This window comes from Mustela nigripes, chromosome 5 (assembly GCF_022355385.1).
Source record: "Mustela nigripes isolate SB6536 chromosome 5, MUSNIG.SB6536, whole genome shotgun sequence".
Lineage (NCBI taxonomy): Eukaryota > Metazoa > Chordata > Mammalia > Carnivora > Mustelidae > Mustela > Mustela nigripes.
Window position 1 is genome coordinate 27,186,475 of NC_081561.1, and position 16,426 is coordinate 27,202,900.

General features: G+C 42.6%; 1 long non-coding RNA gene across 3 annotated transcripts; it reads left to right on the top strand.

Annotated features, from left to right (window-relative positions):
* Nucleotides 1-582: 582 nt before the first annotated feature.
* Nucleotides 583-15,873, top strand: LOC132017176 (uncharacterized). 3 transcript variants are annotated; one of them, XR_009404192.1, is made up of 6 exons: nucleotides 583-726; nucleotides 2,146-2,261; nucleotides 8,920-9,135; nucleotides 10,968-11,113; nucleotides 11,244-11,788; nucleotides 15,384-15,873. It is a non-coding gene; the product is annotated as an uncharacterized LOC132017176 (long non-coding RNA). The 3 variants fall into 3 exon arrangements; XR_009404193.1 differs by having other exon boundaries at nucleotides 588-726; nucleotides 11,742-11,788; nucleotides 15,384-15,868; XR_009404191.1 differs by lacking the exons at nucleotides 10,968-11,113; nucleotides 11,244-11,788; nucleotides 15,384-15,873 and having other exon boundaries at nucleotides 595-726; nucleotides 8,920-9,481.
* The last annotated feature ends 553 nt before the right edge of the window (nucleotides 15,874-16,426 follow it).

Below are 16,426 nucleotides of genomic sequence, written 5' to 3' on the forward strand. Positions count from 1 at the left end.
ACCATGAAACTGGGTGCAGAGAAACTGTCCCAGAGCTGGTAAGCAGCACACTGGCATTCCAGTGCAGGCTGCCTGGCTCTGATCAGCTTGTACCCACTCTCCCTCCAGCCTCCTTGGGGTTTGCTGCTATCAGGAAGGGTCTCATAAAAGTATACTTTGGTTTTGGCATCCTACTTCAAGTTTATGAAATCTTCCAGAGATGACTTCACATAAGCCTTGCAACAGTAACTTCTGTGAGGTAGGTAGTGTTATTCATAGCAAAGAAAATTGACCAAAGAAATTGAATGATTTGTCAAAGGTCAGAAGTTAGGTGGCAGAGTGCCGACTCAGACTTGCATCTTCCAGCCAAGTCCAGGGTCAGGTCTCATGCTCGTTTGTCAGTCAAGGCTTTGGCCAACCTCATGTTGTGTGGTTGTGTGGTTCAAAGGTCAGAACACTTTCCACTACTACTGCCTTCTGTCCAGGAAAATGATTTTCTGAATGGAAGGAGGGAATCACAGAAATATGTGTTGTTGGCATCTACTTCCTATGGTTGGGCAATGGCTTCCGCCTTCCGGACCAGGTGACGTCAGTGGTCTGGATTTCTGCCAGTGTTCTCTTGCCCAGGAAACGGACTTCCGGCCAGGGCTCCCAGCTGTCTCTGTCTTCCTGGAGCAGCAGACCTCTCAAGTTGCAGTGAGAGACTGAAAATCAGATCTCGGGGAAAGTTTCACCATGGAGAAGGAGGTAAAAATGGGAAGAGGAGTTAAGACACTGTCTAGGGATGAGCATAGTGCCCCCTCCCCACCCACTGCCTGATGTCTTGGGTTTCTCTTCCAGCATGAGGGCAGGAGCCAATGGTCAGACTGGGAGGTTTAAGAGTATGACTAAGAGGGGCGCCTGGGTGGCTCAGTCAGTTAAACGTCTGCCTGCAGCTTGGTCATGATCCCTAGGTCCTGGGATCAAGTTCAGCATCGGGATCCCTGCTCAGTGGGGAGCTTGCTTCTCCAACTCTGCTGGCTGTTCCCCCTGCTTGTGGTCTCTGACAAATAAATAAATAAAATCTCAAAAAAAAAAAAAAAAAGACTGTGACTAAGAGACTTAAGTAAGTTGGGGGTGGAGGGGAAGAAAGGCAAGCAAAGCTAAGGAAATCTGGAAAAAATTACACATAGAGATACAAATACAGAAGGTCAAACATAGGCCAAGCATGTTGATCCTAAATCTCATGCAATTTTCTGTGGATACTAAGTCTTGAACAAATCAGTAATGCAGTAATAAGCAGCCCTCATTCTTCTTCTTCTTTTTTAATTCTGAAAGTATACTAGTTACAAAAACTAGTTATAAACTAGTTATAAAAAAATCTGAAAAATAAACACATGAATTAAAGTAGAAAGTTGAAGTGTCCCCTCCACCATCCTGATCCTCATTCTCCAAACCTGGCTTGTAAATGATGTTAGGCACTTTAGCCATTCCTTCAGCCAATACTGATCTCGTTTAATCCTCAAAACAACACTGTGAGGAAAGAACTACTACTATACTTTTATTATTATTATTATTATTATTATTTTGAGAGAAAGAGAAAGAATTCATGCATGCAGTTGGGATGGGAAGGGCAGGTGGTGGTGGGGGGAGAGAATCCCAAACAGACTCCCTGCCCAGTGCAGAGCAGTATGTGGGGCTCCATCTCAACATCGAGATCAAGACCTGAGCTGAAATAGAGAGTCAGATGCTTAACTGACTGAACCATTTGGACACCCTGCCTTTGTTATTATCTTTAATTGTAGTAAAATATACATAACACACATTCGACCTATTTAGGGAGTCCTGGTAGCCACTGGAGGTGAGGGGCCATCATGGCTTTTTGCCTATCTGACCCACTGGTGCCATGAGTCGTGAGGCATTCACAGGGACAAATACCGGTCCTTTGCTTGTTTGAAAAGAAGCCAGCCTGGAGAGTGTAAGAATGGAAAGGATTTGGGAAAGGCTGCCCAGCTGCTGTGGCGGGGGGAGGAAGAATCCTGGTGCAGCCGGCCTCCACCACCCTGTGTCCTCCCTAAGCCTCCCATGGGCACCTCCTCTGAGAGATAGGAGAGATAGGGCTCCTCATGGCACACAGGTGACTGGCATCCTTCTGAGAAAGCAACTTATTGTGATTTCTTTGCCAAGAGGGAGCAGCGGAAGACACTATGGAGAGAAAGCTGGGCACAAGGGCAAAGTAGCTGTGGGAGGACGACTGTCTGGTGGTCATAAGTCTGAAGCTTGGCCCCTTGTCTGAAAAGAAGGTATGTGTCTTTTCTAATTGTATATTCTCACCTCTCTTATTGTAGATTAATTGACTATATTTTTTCTTTTCTGGTTTATTTCTGAAGGCTCTATTCCGTTCCATGAACTGAGTCTATTTTTCTGCCACTAATGTATGATTCTGACTACAGCTTTGTAGCGTATCTCGAAATGCAAGACTGGGATGCCTTCAGCTTTGCTCTCCTTTCCATAATTGCTTTCATTTGTGCTTTGTTTCTTTTCTTTTCTTTCTTTCTTTTTTTTTTTTTGCCAAATACTATTCCATGGTGGGGGTGTATGTACCACAGTTCATATAACCATTCGTCAATTGAGGAACTTTTGTGTTGTTTCTACATTTTGGCTATCGTGAATAATACTGGCATGAACATTCATGTACCAGAGTGTCTGTGGATAGACATTTTCATTTCTCATGTGTACATACCCAGGAGTGGAATTCCTAGGTCATGCGGTACCTCTGTTTAATCTTTTGAGGAAATTCCAGATTATTTCTAAATTGACTGCACTGTTGGACATTCCCACTAGCAGTGTATGAAAGCTCCCATTTCTCCAATCTGTCTTTTTGATTCTAGCCATTTTAGTGGGTATAAAGTGGTGTCTCATTATGGTTTATTTTTGCATTTACCTGATGACTGAAGATGTTGAGTGTCTTTTTATGTGCTTTTTGGCCATTTGTGTATCTTTGGAGAAATGTTTATTCAAATAATTTGCCCATTTTTTGAGTTGTAAGAGTTCTTTTTTAGTTAAGGTTTTATTTTATTAAAAAAAATTTTTTTCCAAGATTTTATTTATTTGACAGAGATAGGGAGATCACAAGTAGGCAGAGAGGCAGACAGAGAGAGGAAGGGAAGCAGGCTCCCCACTGAGCAGAGAGCCCAATGTCCTGGGACCCTGGGATCATGACCTGAGCTGAAGGCAGACACTTAACGGACTGAGCCACCCAGGTGTCCAGAGTTGTAAGAGTTCTTTATGTAGTCTAGATCTAAGCCACTTATCAGATATATGATTTATAAGCATTTGATATCATTCTGTGGGTCATTTTTTCATTTTATTGATTAGTGTCCTATGGTTAGTGTCCCATTTTCTTGATAAGTGTTCTTGATTAGCATCCTATGTCCTATTAGTGTCCTATAGTTTCCTACACTTGATTAGTGTCCATTTTTTTGATTAGTGTCCTATTAAAGTTTAAATTTTGATGAAGTCCAATTTATCTTTTTTTTTTCCTTTTGTTACTTGAGTACTTGGTGTCATATCCGTGAAGCCATTACCTAATGCATGGTCACAAAGATTTATGGCTATGTTATATTCTAAGAATTTAATAGTTTTAGCTCTTACATTTAGGTCTTTGATCCATTTTGACTTAATTTTCATATATGACATGAGGTGGGGATCCAACTTCACTTTTTGCCTGTGGATATCTCGTTGTCCCAGCATTAGTATGACTTTTAGCAGATGAATACTTTGTAAATGCCATGAAAAAAAGGATAGTGCCTAGTTTTGCTCACCTTTGTCTCCTTGGGATTCATTTAGCCCCTGACGTATAAGATGTTCAATAAGTATGGGTGGCATGAGTGAATATAGGAGTGACTGAGATTTAGTGAGCTTAAATAACTTTAGTGAGCTTAAATAACTGGCCAGCCATTTGGAAAGTGACCATATGGGAATTAAATGCAAGGTTTCCCATTCATTTCTTTCTTTCTTTTTTTTTTTTAAGATTTTATTTATTTATTAGACAGAGATCACAAGTAGGCAGAGAGGCAGGCAGAGAGAGAGGGGGAAGCAGGATCCCTCCTCAGCAGAGAGCAGGTTGCGGGGCTCGATCCCAGGACCCTGGGGAACATGACCTGAGCCGAAGGCAGAGGCTTTAACCCACTGAGCCACCCAGGTGCTCTTACCATTCATTTCTAGTAAAGAATTTTTGTGCTTCCAGGTTTCCAAAACTGTCTCAGGTTACCAAAAGCTCTTTATCACAAGAAACCAGATTTCCTCAGAGTTTCGTTTGATGCCCCTTTCTGTATCATTCCGATAATTCCATTGTTTGTGAACAACTACACTTCTCAAAACTAGTGAGCCTCCTGTTCCTTCCACTTCTGACTCCCCTCCTCTCTCCACCCTTCCAGGCCACAGAGGCAAAGACTCCACTTCCTTCTTTGGTGGTTTTACAGTTGGAAAGCTCTTCTAGATATCTGGCCACAGCTTTCTGCTGCACAATTTTACCATAATCCCCAGGACTGTTAGGTGAAACTGTTTATTATGGCTGGTTTGGTGTGGGAGGTATTTAGGCTGTGCAGAAAGCTTTATGAGCTTTGTGCTGTGTGAAGTACTGTTTTGGTGAAGCTTGCTCTGGTCCTGATGTGGTATTCCCTTCATGGACCATGGTGTCTGACTGGGTTATAGTTTGCCATCTCAGAGGAGAATGAAGCTTGATGGCATGAACCCCAGTTCTAAAACATTTTGATAGACTCAGCTTTTTTGGGATGAGGACAAGGGAGAGCCTGGAAAAGAAAAATCTTTGCTCCTCAAAGCTTCCCCAGTTAAAGCCAAGACTGGTGAGAGAGTTTGGCTGAATGACCAGCCCCAACCCTGACAGTGTTGAGTTTGGGCTCCCCCTGTTGGACCCTTTGGAAAATAATTATGTGAACTACGGGAAAAATTAAGACAAGTGTGGGCACAAAAGAAAGAATATTTATGGAGAGCTTGCTCTATATTAGGCATTTTATTTAGGCATCTCTTTCATTCTTAAAGTAATCCCACAGGTAGGTCTTATCAATCCTCTTCTGCAGAGTTGGAAGATGAAGCTTGCATAAGTTACACAGGGATTTGAACCCAGAGGTTTGACACCCTAAAGTCCATACCCTTTCCATACCTTTTGTGAGCCAAGAAACCCAGCAGGCAAAAATGGCACATGAGGGGCGCCTGGGTGGCTCAGTGGGTTAAAACCTCTGCCTTCGGCTCAGGTCATGATCCCAGGGTCCTGGGATTGAGCCCCACATCGGGCTCTCTGCTCTGCGGGGATCCTGCTTCCTCCTCTCTCTCTCTGCCTTCCTCTCTGCCTACTTGTGATCTCTGCCTGTCAAATAAATAAATAAAATCTTTTAAAAAAATGGTACATGAGAGCTCTTTCCTCCCTTTGCTTCCCCTGGATTTATTGCTCATTTTGTTGAGACATTCTGGGGGCCCAAGAATGCTCTGGAGATCTCCTTGAACAGTGGTGTGCTTCAGTTAGTTCAGACCAACTGGTGAGATCAATTGTGAAATTGTTACAAGCTGGTTGTTAAACCGTTGTTAGTTGGAAAAGGGTCATGGTGAGAGGGAGTATTTACATCACGGAAACTGGTAACCTTTACAAATCAGGGATTCTACCCAGCTAACCCCTCAGGCTGGTTTATCAGCACACCATTGTAACCGAACTCTCCTCTGAGGTCACAAATGCCCTAACAGAGCATTGACTTTGAGGCCCTGAGAAAGAGCTGAGGATGACAGGGCCTGCCCCCAGTGGCCACAAACCTTCAACTGCAGGGTTAGGAAGGATAGACATGTCAGCTGGAAAAATGAAGATATGTGTATGCGTGGGAGAGAGAAAAAAGGCTGTAGAATATTGGTTATTCACATGTAAACAAAATACCAACGTTTTTAATCATGGGGATTTTGGGGGGAGGGGTGGCGATTTGTCATTCAGAGTTCTTTTCTTTCAGAACAGTGGAAGAGGAGATCCAATTCTTCTGGGAACTAGAAAAGTGCCCTGGATTGAGGTGGGGGTGGGGGTGGGGGCTCTGCAAAACACAGAAGAGGGGAGATCTCATTTGTGAAGGGAAGGCAACTGTGAGCCTCAAGGTCTTGAGGTGGGAGGCAGTTTGTAGACCACATTCCTGACTCTGAGACTACAGTTGGGATCCTTCTACCTGCCAGATGGTGACCTTCCTCCCTCAAGGCCCCCAGGTTACCCAGGGCTACAAGAGTCTGTGAAGAGCAAAACAACACAAAGCATCAGGGGAACAAATCTTCAGAGCCAACTCTGGGTGCTTTTGGGTCATCTCCATTTGAGGACTGGAATCAGGGGCCTTCCTCGGCTGGTCTAGATGCTGCAAAGAAAGATCCACCTCCCATAATAAAAGAAGGGGAACATCCTAGAGGGTGCAGTTGGAGGGATATCTCCATGGGGAGAGAAAGGGACTTCCCAGCCCTGCCACGTTCCCAGAAGTTTCCCTCTCACTTTATGCTTGTGAGCAACCACAGTTGAAGCCATTAGCACTGCAGACTCAGATAGATAGTAATTAAAAAATACTTCCCTAAAGGCCCAGAGTTAAGAAAAGGAAACCAGAGAACTGAGTAACAGGCAACCAGATCATCTGATTCACAAGACACAGCTGATTTATCTTCAGCCCACAGAAAACTTCAGGAATTGCTTCTCTGCTCCTAGCTTGCTGCCTCCATCTCAAAGCCACTCCCTGAGTCTAAGGGGAGAAGGATAGACACCTGCACATTCCCACCTCTGTCAGCTTAAGGCTCCCATTCTGAGTCCCAGGTCCCTGCCTGAGGACACACCTCACTTATCCTGCCTGATGCCAGAATGTGCCTCTCTCAGAGATCCTGCCTGCACGTGACATTCGCCTATAGGCCTACATTAGCCTATGAGACAGCCAATCTCCATGAAACACCTTACAGTGAGGAGTGGGTGGAGTGTTGTCCTTTTTTCCAGGTGTTTGGAGATTGGGATCAAAGAGACACCCAGATCGGATGGGCCAGGGCTATGATACTGATGTGAGCCCTTTTGACAGGGCAAGTTTCTGCTCACTGGTATAACTCCCAGACTGGGTGGGCCTGGGCAGACCTCACTGTCAAGGCAGACACTGGACGGTGAGTGCAGTGGGAGGGAGCTTGAACTCAGAGGCTGCTGGTTTCTGGTAGGCAGAGATGAGCACCCTGTGGCACAGGTAATATAATCAGCTAACTACTGGCTGGTACAATACCTTCTCCAACCTTTGAGAGAGCCTGCTCCCTCTGTTGGTTCACATCCATTCCTTCCATAACTATTAAGTTTCTCTTAGGTGTCAGGTGCTCCACAAGACCCTAGACATAGCAGTGACCTGGGTAGCCATCTTGCCCCCAAGGAGGTCACAGGACAATGGGGTGAAAGACACTGAACAAGTAATTAATGGGTGATGCTGTGAAGGAAAAGTGTAGGGTGAAGTGAGGTTCCGAATTAGCAGGAGGCTCCAATAGGACAGGGGCCATGCCTGACTTGTGGACTAGTGCCGGCATCCGGCATGGAGTAGGCATGGACACGTTTGGTGGAGAGGATGAAGGAGTCTAGCTGAATAAAGGGTGTGTGTATGTGTATCATGTAGTTAGCCCTCCTTTAGTTCAGCTTGGTAAGCAGCTTTTATAAAATTGCTGATGCTCTGTGTAGTTAATGATAGGTAAGAGAGTAATGGTAATGAGATGTGCACCATTATAGGCAGCTTACTAAGTAAGAGAACAAGCCCTGACACAGAGTCCTTCCTAGTTGAGTTTGAACTCTGAATGGACCACATACTAGCTATGAGAATCTGAGCAAGCTGCCCACAATTTCCTGTGCCTTGTTTCTTTACATTCTGTCTCTCAGCATTGTAAGCCTATAAGACAATGTATAGAAACTGGAATGTTATGGTATACTATAACGTTCATACTATAACTAATATAACTATCTATCTTAAGTAGTATAGTATTACATAAAGTATAACTATAGCTTATATTGTAACTGTTAATATAATTAATAGCTATAATACTTGGTAGTTGCTGTTTATTATTCATGTACAACAAGCTTATATCCAAAAGGACCTTGGTAGTTAAAAAGACATAAACATAATAAATCTGGATTTGATAGACAAAAGTAGAATAATAAATCAAGGAGGAAGCAAAGAGAGGGTGTGTATGCAGAGCTAGATAATATCTATGTAGAAAGAGGATGAGCTCTTGGAAGTAAATCAGAAGCCTTTCCTTTTGGGGAGGGGCCAAAATGCTTGGCATGCAGGCAGCTTTTACCGCAAGACAATCTTATTCCAGGAAGTTCAGAATTTTTTAACCTCCAAAATCTGTTTGTAGAAAGTTCTGGATGAAGGCTACTCTAATGAAAGGGGGATTGATGTATATTCACCCAGTGGCCATATTTGCAGAAAGGATAGCTGACCCTTTTGACCTTTATAAGAGGCACCAGAGAGCTTTGCATAGCTCCAAATTAGATGATACATAAATGCTTATCCAGATTTTCTGGACCTTTCTCAATTACATTTATGTTGAAAGTATGCTGTTTCCTGTTTATAGTCTCTTACCACGAGTTAACCGCTGTTCCTACTTTCACTTAAGTTTAGTCTCTGGCTCTGTGAGAAACTTTTGAGCTGCCTGAAAATATTTCCTGAAATTGTTTCTCAAGTCTCTTTTCAAATATCTGCATTTATTGAGGATTAATAAAGCCAAGCTGCTTTAATTAATAAAGCCAAGCTGACAAATGCTTGTCTTTATCCCACTTTATAATTCCTAAAAATGATTATTTTCTCAGAATTCTTCACATTTTCATTACTTCAGTTACCATTGTTAATGACCAGCTTTCTTCCAAGCAATTTTCGCAAAGAAATAAAGTTAAAAAAAAATTTTCCCCCATAGGTCTCTGCCTACTGGACGATCTGCTGAGAACACAAAGCTGCTTCTTGAAGCTGGGTGGTTGGCTTTCCTCACCCGACCAGACCCAGCTGGGAGGCATCCTTCTAGCTGTGTCACAGGAAGATCTGCACAGACAATTGAAACAACCTGAATGTAAGATTTATGGAGGTCATGTGTCCTGAGTATCCACATCAAGATACAAACAAGCAATGAAGCCAGGTACCCCATCACTGCTTCTCTGTTTTACTGCAATAATTCTAGCTACGATTAGTTGTAGCTACAGTGTTAAGCTCCATTGTTAATTATTTTTTGGTGATTTGGGGAGCCAGAGTCATGGGCATGTAATTCAAATGTTGTTCCTTTACTGGGCTCAGACAGATTCACATGACACCGTTTGCTTCTTTGCCTCGTGTGTCTGTTCCTCTCCCTTTTCTGTCATTATCATGAGGCCATTACTGAACTTTCAAGGCATGACCCTTGTTAGGAAATGATGGAAACAATGAAGTTGCTCTATAACCACCAATTACATTGTGAATTCTTATAAATAAATGCACTCAACTTTCAACATTACTCATTCATTGTAAAATGGTAAGAGGTCCAACATGTTTAGAGATGTGGTTCATGCTTTGCTGGCTGTACTTCCTGGAAAAGGATCCAGAATAGTGATGGCCGGGTGAGACATTGTGAGGGAGCAATGGCTGGTCAGGGGTCACATCACACACAAAACCCTGACTGGAGAAGCATGGCATCTTCTGACGTCTTTTGTAAAGAGGACAGTTTTCTTTAGATAGAAACATTAGATGGAAGAAGCTTTGTTGACTGTGCTGGGGGGGTCTTTGGCCCTCCAGTGACCTTAGACCTCCCACAGGTCTAGGCAAATCTGCTGCATATTATATGAAACTTCAGTTATTATATATAACTTCCTATAATATAAGAAATAGGCAAGAGATGCATTCTTGAGAAGAGGGAGTGAAGTTGCCTTTGAGAGGAGGTGGAGGGCATTACCTATTAGGTTATTGAAGGTATTAAATGGGATGATGCGTGAAAAAGGACTTATCTAGCCCCTGGCAGGTAGTAGGAGCTCAATAAATATGAAATTACTCCTCCCCCTCCTCCTATTATTATTATTATTAATAAGCCCCCTTGGCTTTCCTGTCCGGCAACACTTCCCAACTTGTTCATTTCTTGCCCTTCCTTGGGTTCTTTTGTTTATCTTAAGTTCTACTTCTGTTTTCTGAAATAACCATATCTTGTATCTACGGTTGAAGAGCAAAGACCACTGAGGGACCTCAGGAGTATGTGTAGTCATAGATGGGGATAATAACTAATTCCCAGGTCTTCTGACTTAAGAGTATTCAGGCCCTAGGGACAGGGTTTTTACCCTTTTCAAGATGGAGTCCTGTATTACATAGTTTATAGTTATTCCAGTCCGTAGGGTTGCTGATAGTAGTATTGGTGGAGTACCCCAACCCCCTTCCCTTTCTAGATCAGGCCCAGTTGTGATCAAGCCTATCAGCTCATGTCATACAATCAGAACTTGCTCATTTGGGGCATCCTGGATGATGCCAAAACTTGCAGTCCAGGTGGGCAAGAGCCTGAATGAGAACCACCTCAAGAGAACCTCCTGTCTGGAGCCTCATACTGAATTGTTGGTTGTTTTCATATGGGAGGAGGGACAGGTGGGGGGCTGAGAGGGAATGAGAGAGGTGGCCTTGTTATTTAAATAGGCTCTTCAACTGATAGTAAATGGCCAGCTCAGGGCAGCTGTTCCAACTCTAGTTCTGGGCTCTCAAGTGGTTTTTACTTACAACAATGCCTAAGCTCAGGCCAGTGGGAAAACAGCCTGGAAATTAGGAGCCTCAGATTTTCTTTTTCAGATTCCCCCAAATGTCTCATTTTTTTTTTTTTTTTACAAAAAATGAGTTTATGTTTTTGTGAGTCAGGATTGAAATAATATAGGCCATACATTATTATATACATTATTATATTGGTTGATATTTTTATGTTTCTTTTAAAAATATTTTATTTTATTTTATTTATTTATTTGTCAGTGAGCACAGGCAGACAGAGTGGCAGGCAGAGGCAGACAGAGAAGCAGGCTCCCGCTGAGCAAGAAGCCCGATGTGGGACTCGATCCCAGGACGCTGGAATCATGACCTGAGCCGAAGGCAGCGGCTTAACCAACTGAACCTCCCAGGTGTCCCTCTTTTTAAAATTTTAAAAAATTATTATTTTTATGTTTTTAAAATTTTTAATAAATTTTTATTTTATTATAATTTATTAAAAATTTATTAAAATTAAAAAAAATTTATTTATTTATATGACAGAGAGGGATCACAAGTGGGCAGAGAGGCAGAGAGAGAGAGAGGAGGAAGCAGGCTCCCTGCTGAGCAGAGAGCCTGATGCGGGGCTTGATCCCAGGACCGAGACCATGACCTGAGCCGAAGGCAGAGGCTTTAACCCACCCAGGCACCCCTTATTAAAATATTTTTATTAAATTTTGTTTTTGTGTATATTTTAATGTGTAAGTTCTCTCATTCATTCTATTTTCCCCCTTGTAATGTATTTGTTGATGAAAGTGTGTTCTTATCGTTTGTTTGTTGTTTGGTTGTTGGTTTTTTGTCCTATAGAATTTCCCTCAGTCTGTGTTTGACTTATTTTGTAGGACTCCTCAGAGAATGTTGTGAACTTCCAAAAGAATGTGCATAATGTCAGCTCATCTCTCTTTTGGTTATGTTATCAGGTACTGACTAATCCATGATATTCTTAGGAGTTGCGAAATGGTGATAATGGAATTCTACCATTCTGTTCTTCTTTTATACTAGCTGGACTACTTCTGTAAGAGAAATTCCCTCTTCAACCATGTGATCAGGTATGGTTCCTATAGGAAAGGCAGGATAAATGTTGATTTCTCTTTATGACCAGTTTTCGAGTTATTAAGTTGGCTACCTACAACTCTCCAAATGTGATCAATTAAAAAAATCATTATGAAGTCATGGGTTTAAATATATTTGATGTATTTTAATTTATTGCAGCCCATTGCAATTGTTATTCTTATGAATGCTTGAATTGTCCCATCTTTGGCAAGTGGGGGTCTCCTCACCTACCTTTTATTTACTTATTTTAAGATTTTATTTATTTATTTGATGGAGAGAGAGATCACAAGTAGGCAGAGAGGCAGGCAGAGAGAGAGGGGGAAGGCTCCACGCTAAGCAGAGAGCCTGATGCGGGGCTCGACTCAGCACCCTGAGACCATGACCTGAGCCGAAGGCAGAGGCTCAACCCACTGTGCCACCCAGGCACCCCTCCTCATGTACCTTTGATGTAGTCCCAAGATACTCTGATAGCTTCTTGAGTTTTTTGTTATGATGAGATATCCAAGCACATCTTGTGTATTCCCTTCTCCAAGCAGATAACCAAACATTTCTTTAAGGTTTCCATCCATGGGAAATTGCAAATCGAGACCACAGTCTGGGTGGTAGGGATGTTCATTGCTAGTGGGTCGATCCTTGTTTTCAAGGGCCTTCTGGTGGACAGAAAATACAAATATATATGCTTCTACATAAAGTCATTCTTTGTTTATACTAACACCCTTGACTCAAATAGAGACTCCCATTGTTTCACAAGACTTATCTTAGAGCTGCTCTTTCTCCCAACCAAATATCTCGACCAAACACATCAACATTTGTGTTATCTCTCCATATTATCACCATTAATTGACTAATCAATCAATCAATTGATTAATGATTAGTCATTTAATATAAAAATGAAAACCACTTTTCAATTCTTTTTATCCCTAGGATATATCTCACTAGGTATATACAGTTAGGTTAGTGTTTAGGGTTAAAGTTGTTTGAAATAGTCTTTTTCTTTGTCATTATATCACTAACTTATTGAGCAGTTAGATTTTATTTATTTTGCTTTTTAGAAAAAGCTTTTTTTAAAAAAGGATTTTATTTATTTGAGACAGAGAGAGAGAGAGAGAGAGGATGAACAGGGCTGGGGAAGAGGGGCAGAGGTGGAGGGAGAAGCAGACTCCCTGCTGAGCAAGGAGCCTGGGGCTCAATCTCTGGCCCCCAGGATCATGACATGAGCCAAAGACAGACACTTAAGCAACTGAGCCACCCAGACACCCCTATAGAAAGCTTTCTAAAATTAATATTTTGGAAATTATTTAAAATATTTACAGAGCTTCAAAGTCAGGTCTATGAAACAAAGTATGTCAGAAAAACCAAGTTTCTATCCCTATATCCTCTACTCAATTTTCTCCTTCTCCATAGACGTTTTTTTTTTAATATAATTTTTTATTTTTTATAAACATATATTTTTATCCCCAGGGGTACAGGTCTGTGAATCACCAGGTTTACACACTTCACAGCACTCACCAAAACACATACCCTCCCCAATGTCCATAATACCACCCCCTTCTCCCAAACCCCCTCCCCCCAGCAACCCTCAGTTTGTTTTGTGAGATTAAGAGTCACTTATGGTTTGTCTCCCTCCCAATCCCATCTTCTTTCATTTATTCTTCTCGTACCCACTTAAGCCCCCATGTTGCATCACCACTTCCTCATATCAGGGAGATCATATGATAGTTGTCTTTCTCTGCTTGACTTATTTCGCTAAGCATGATACGCTCTAGCTCCATCCATGTTGTCGCAAATGGCAAGATTTCATTTCTTTTGATGGCTGCATAGTATTCCATTGTGTATATATACCACATCTTCTTGATCCATTCATCTGTTGATGGACATCTAGGTTCTTTCTCCATAGACGTTTTAAAAAGTTTTTGTCCTAGTCTTCCATTGTTAAAAAGAAATATATATATATATGTGTATACATGTATTCATTTGTTCTTTTTTTTTTAAATTTTATTTATTTATTTGACAGAGAGAGATCACAAGCAGGCAGAGAGGCAGGCAGAGAGAGAGAGAAGGAAGCAGGCTCCCCGCTGAGTGGAGAGCCCGATGCAGGGCTCGATCCCAGGACCCTGAGATCATGACCTGAGCTGAAGGCAGAGGCTTTAACCCACTGAGCCACCCAGACGCCCCATTTGTTCTTATATATAGTAGCATTCTATGTGATTTCCCCCACTTTTCATTTAAAATATTATTATACTTATTTTATTGAGATATTTACATACAGTTCTAGACAATATGGTAGTGGTCTCTCCATGGCAATCTATACAGACTTATTTTAAAAGAAGATTTATTTATTTATTTGAGAGAGAGAGAGAGAGAACAGAGGGAGAGTGAGAGAAAGAAGCAGACTCCCTGCTGGCGTCACTCCTGGGGCCATTTTGATCCTTTTCACTGGGCACCACAGAGGGCACCACAAAGGCAAGAGGTGGTTTTCCTGAGACAGCTGAGTGGTGGCTTGCTACTTGTGATCAGGGGGAGCGGCTGAGGGAGAAGGAGAAGCAGGCTCCCCACTGAGCTGGGACCTCAATGTGGGGCTAGATTCTGGGGATCTAGGATCCTGGATCCAGGATCCCATCATGACCTGAGCTGAAGGCAGATGCTTAACTGACTGAGCCACCCAGGTGCCCTGCTTTTAAATTTTTATGTAGTTAAGTTGATCAATCTTTCTCTTTAGAAACTTGGTTTTTCTGACATACTTTGTTTCATAGACCTGACTTTGAAGCTCTGTAAATATTTTAAATAATTTCCAAAATATTAATTTTAAAAAGCTGGATTTTTGGCTGTAGTTACGAAAGTCTTCAATACTCTCACGTCACAGAGAAATTCTGCCATTTTCCCCCCCTTGGTACTTCTATAGTTTCAATTTTTAAAAAAAATATTTACTTATTTGAGAGAGAGACAGAGAGAGCACTTGCAAGCAGTGGGGAGGAGCAGAGAGGGAGGGAGAGGGGAGCCCGAGCAGGGCTCCATCTCACAACACTGAGATAATGACCTGAGCCAAAACCAAGAGTCAGACGTTTAATTGATAGAGCCACCCAGGTGCCCTGCTACAGGTTCAATTAAAAAAAAAAAAATCCTATGTAGAAGTTATTCTTTGTGTGCGATGATAAATGGATCAAATTTATTTTTTTATGTAGAGTCTCAAAGTTGATATTATTAGCTCCCTTCCCTCCCTCCCTTCCACTTGCTTTTTCCTGGACATTGTATTCCTTTCTAGGTTTGTCAAAACTGGACATGGATCAAAATAAACATCTGTTCAACTCCCTGAACTTGTTCCATTTTGTTGCCTGTTTTTCTTTCCTGGACTCTGTGATTTCTGTAGTGTTTTTCCAGCAGCTCAAGGGAGTAATGACCTTTTGGGCTTTAGGAAGAGTGGGCTAAAGATCTGTCCAGAGAGTGAATCAAGCTGGAGCAGGTCCTACAGGGGCCACTCTGCTAAGGGTGGGGGGCAGGGGGGAGGGGGGGGGTTGGAGAGGGGGGGAGGGGTGGGGGGGTAGGAGTGGCTCACATGTGCATGTACTCTCTTGTTCTCTCAAAATAAATAAGTCTTAAAAAAAGAAGAAGAAGAAGAAGAAGGAGAAGGAGAAGGAGAAGGAGAAGGAGAAGGAGAAGGAGAAGGAGAAGGAGAAGGAGAAGGAGAAGGAGAAGGAGAAGGAGAAGGAGAAGAAGAAGAAGAAGAAGAAGAAGAAGAAGAAGAAGAAGAAGAAGAAGAAGAAGAAGAAATGATCTGCGAGGCCTTGAGGAACCTGGAATGCCATTCAGGATATAACAGTCATGGGATGTTGCCACCTGGCTGAGAGGAGGAAACCACTCTCTATCCTTGAGGACTATGGCAGAAAATCCTTCCTGCCCTCCCTTCCACCCTTCTTCCTCCCCTCCTTCCCTCCCACCTTCTTCCATTCCTTCCTTCCTTTTATCCCTTCCTCCTTCCTTCTCTCCTTCCCTCCTATTTTCCTCCTCCCCTCCTTCCCTCATTCCTTCCCTTGTTTTTGCTTTAAGGTATGATAGTATCCTTAATTTGGGGGAGTATTGCTCTTTAGTTAAGACAACACTCTGCAATGTATCCTTTGAACACATGAAATTAAGGCAGAATCTGAACTGAGAGGCTCACCAGAGAGGTGTTGCATTGCTGAGCACAGTGAGAAGAAAGGGTGTCTTCCATGAGCAGAGAGATGAGAAATGTCCAGAGGGGTCCCCTGAGACAGAAATCATTTTAGGAACAGTCACCTTTGATATGGAATTCTACTGTGTCCCTGTTCTGGGCTGTCTTTTTTAAATTTAATTTAAAGATTTTATTTAGGGGGAGTGGGAGAGGGAGAAGCAGGCCTCTCACTGAGCAGGGGGTCTGATGCAGGGCCTGATCCTAGGACCCTGAGATCATGACCTGGGTAGAAGGCAGACGCTTAATGACTGAGCACCCAGGTGCCCCCCCTTTTTTGAGAGACAGAGTGCACACACAAGGGATGGTGGGGAGGGGCAGAGAGAGCAAGGGAGAGAATCTTAAGCAGACTCCATACTGAGTGTGGAGACTGATGTGGAGCTTGATCCCATAGCCCTGAGATCATGACCTGAGCCAAAATCAAGAGTCG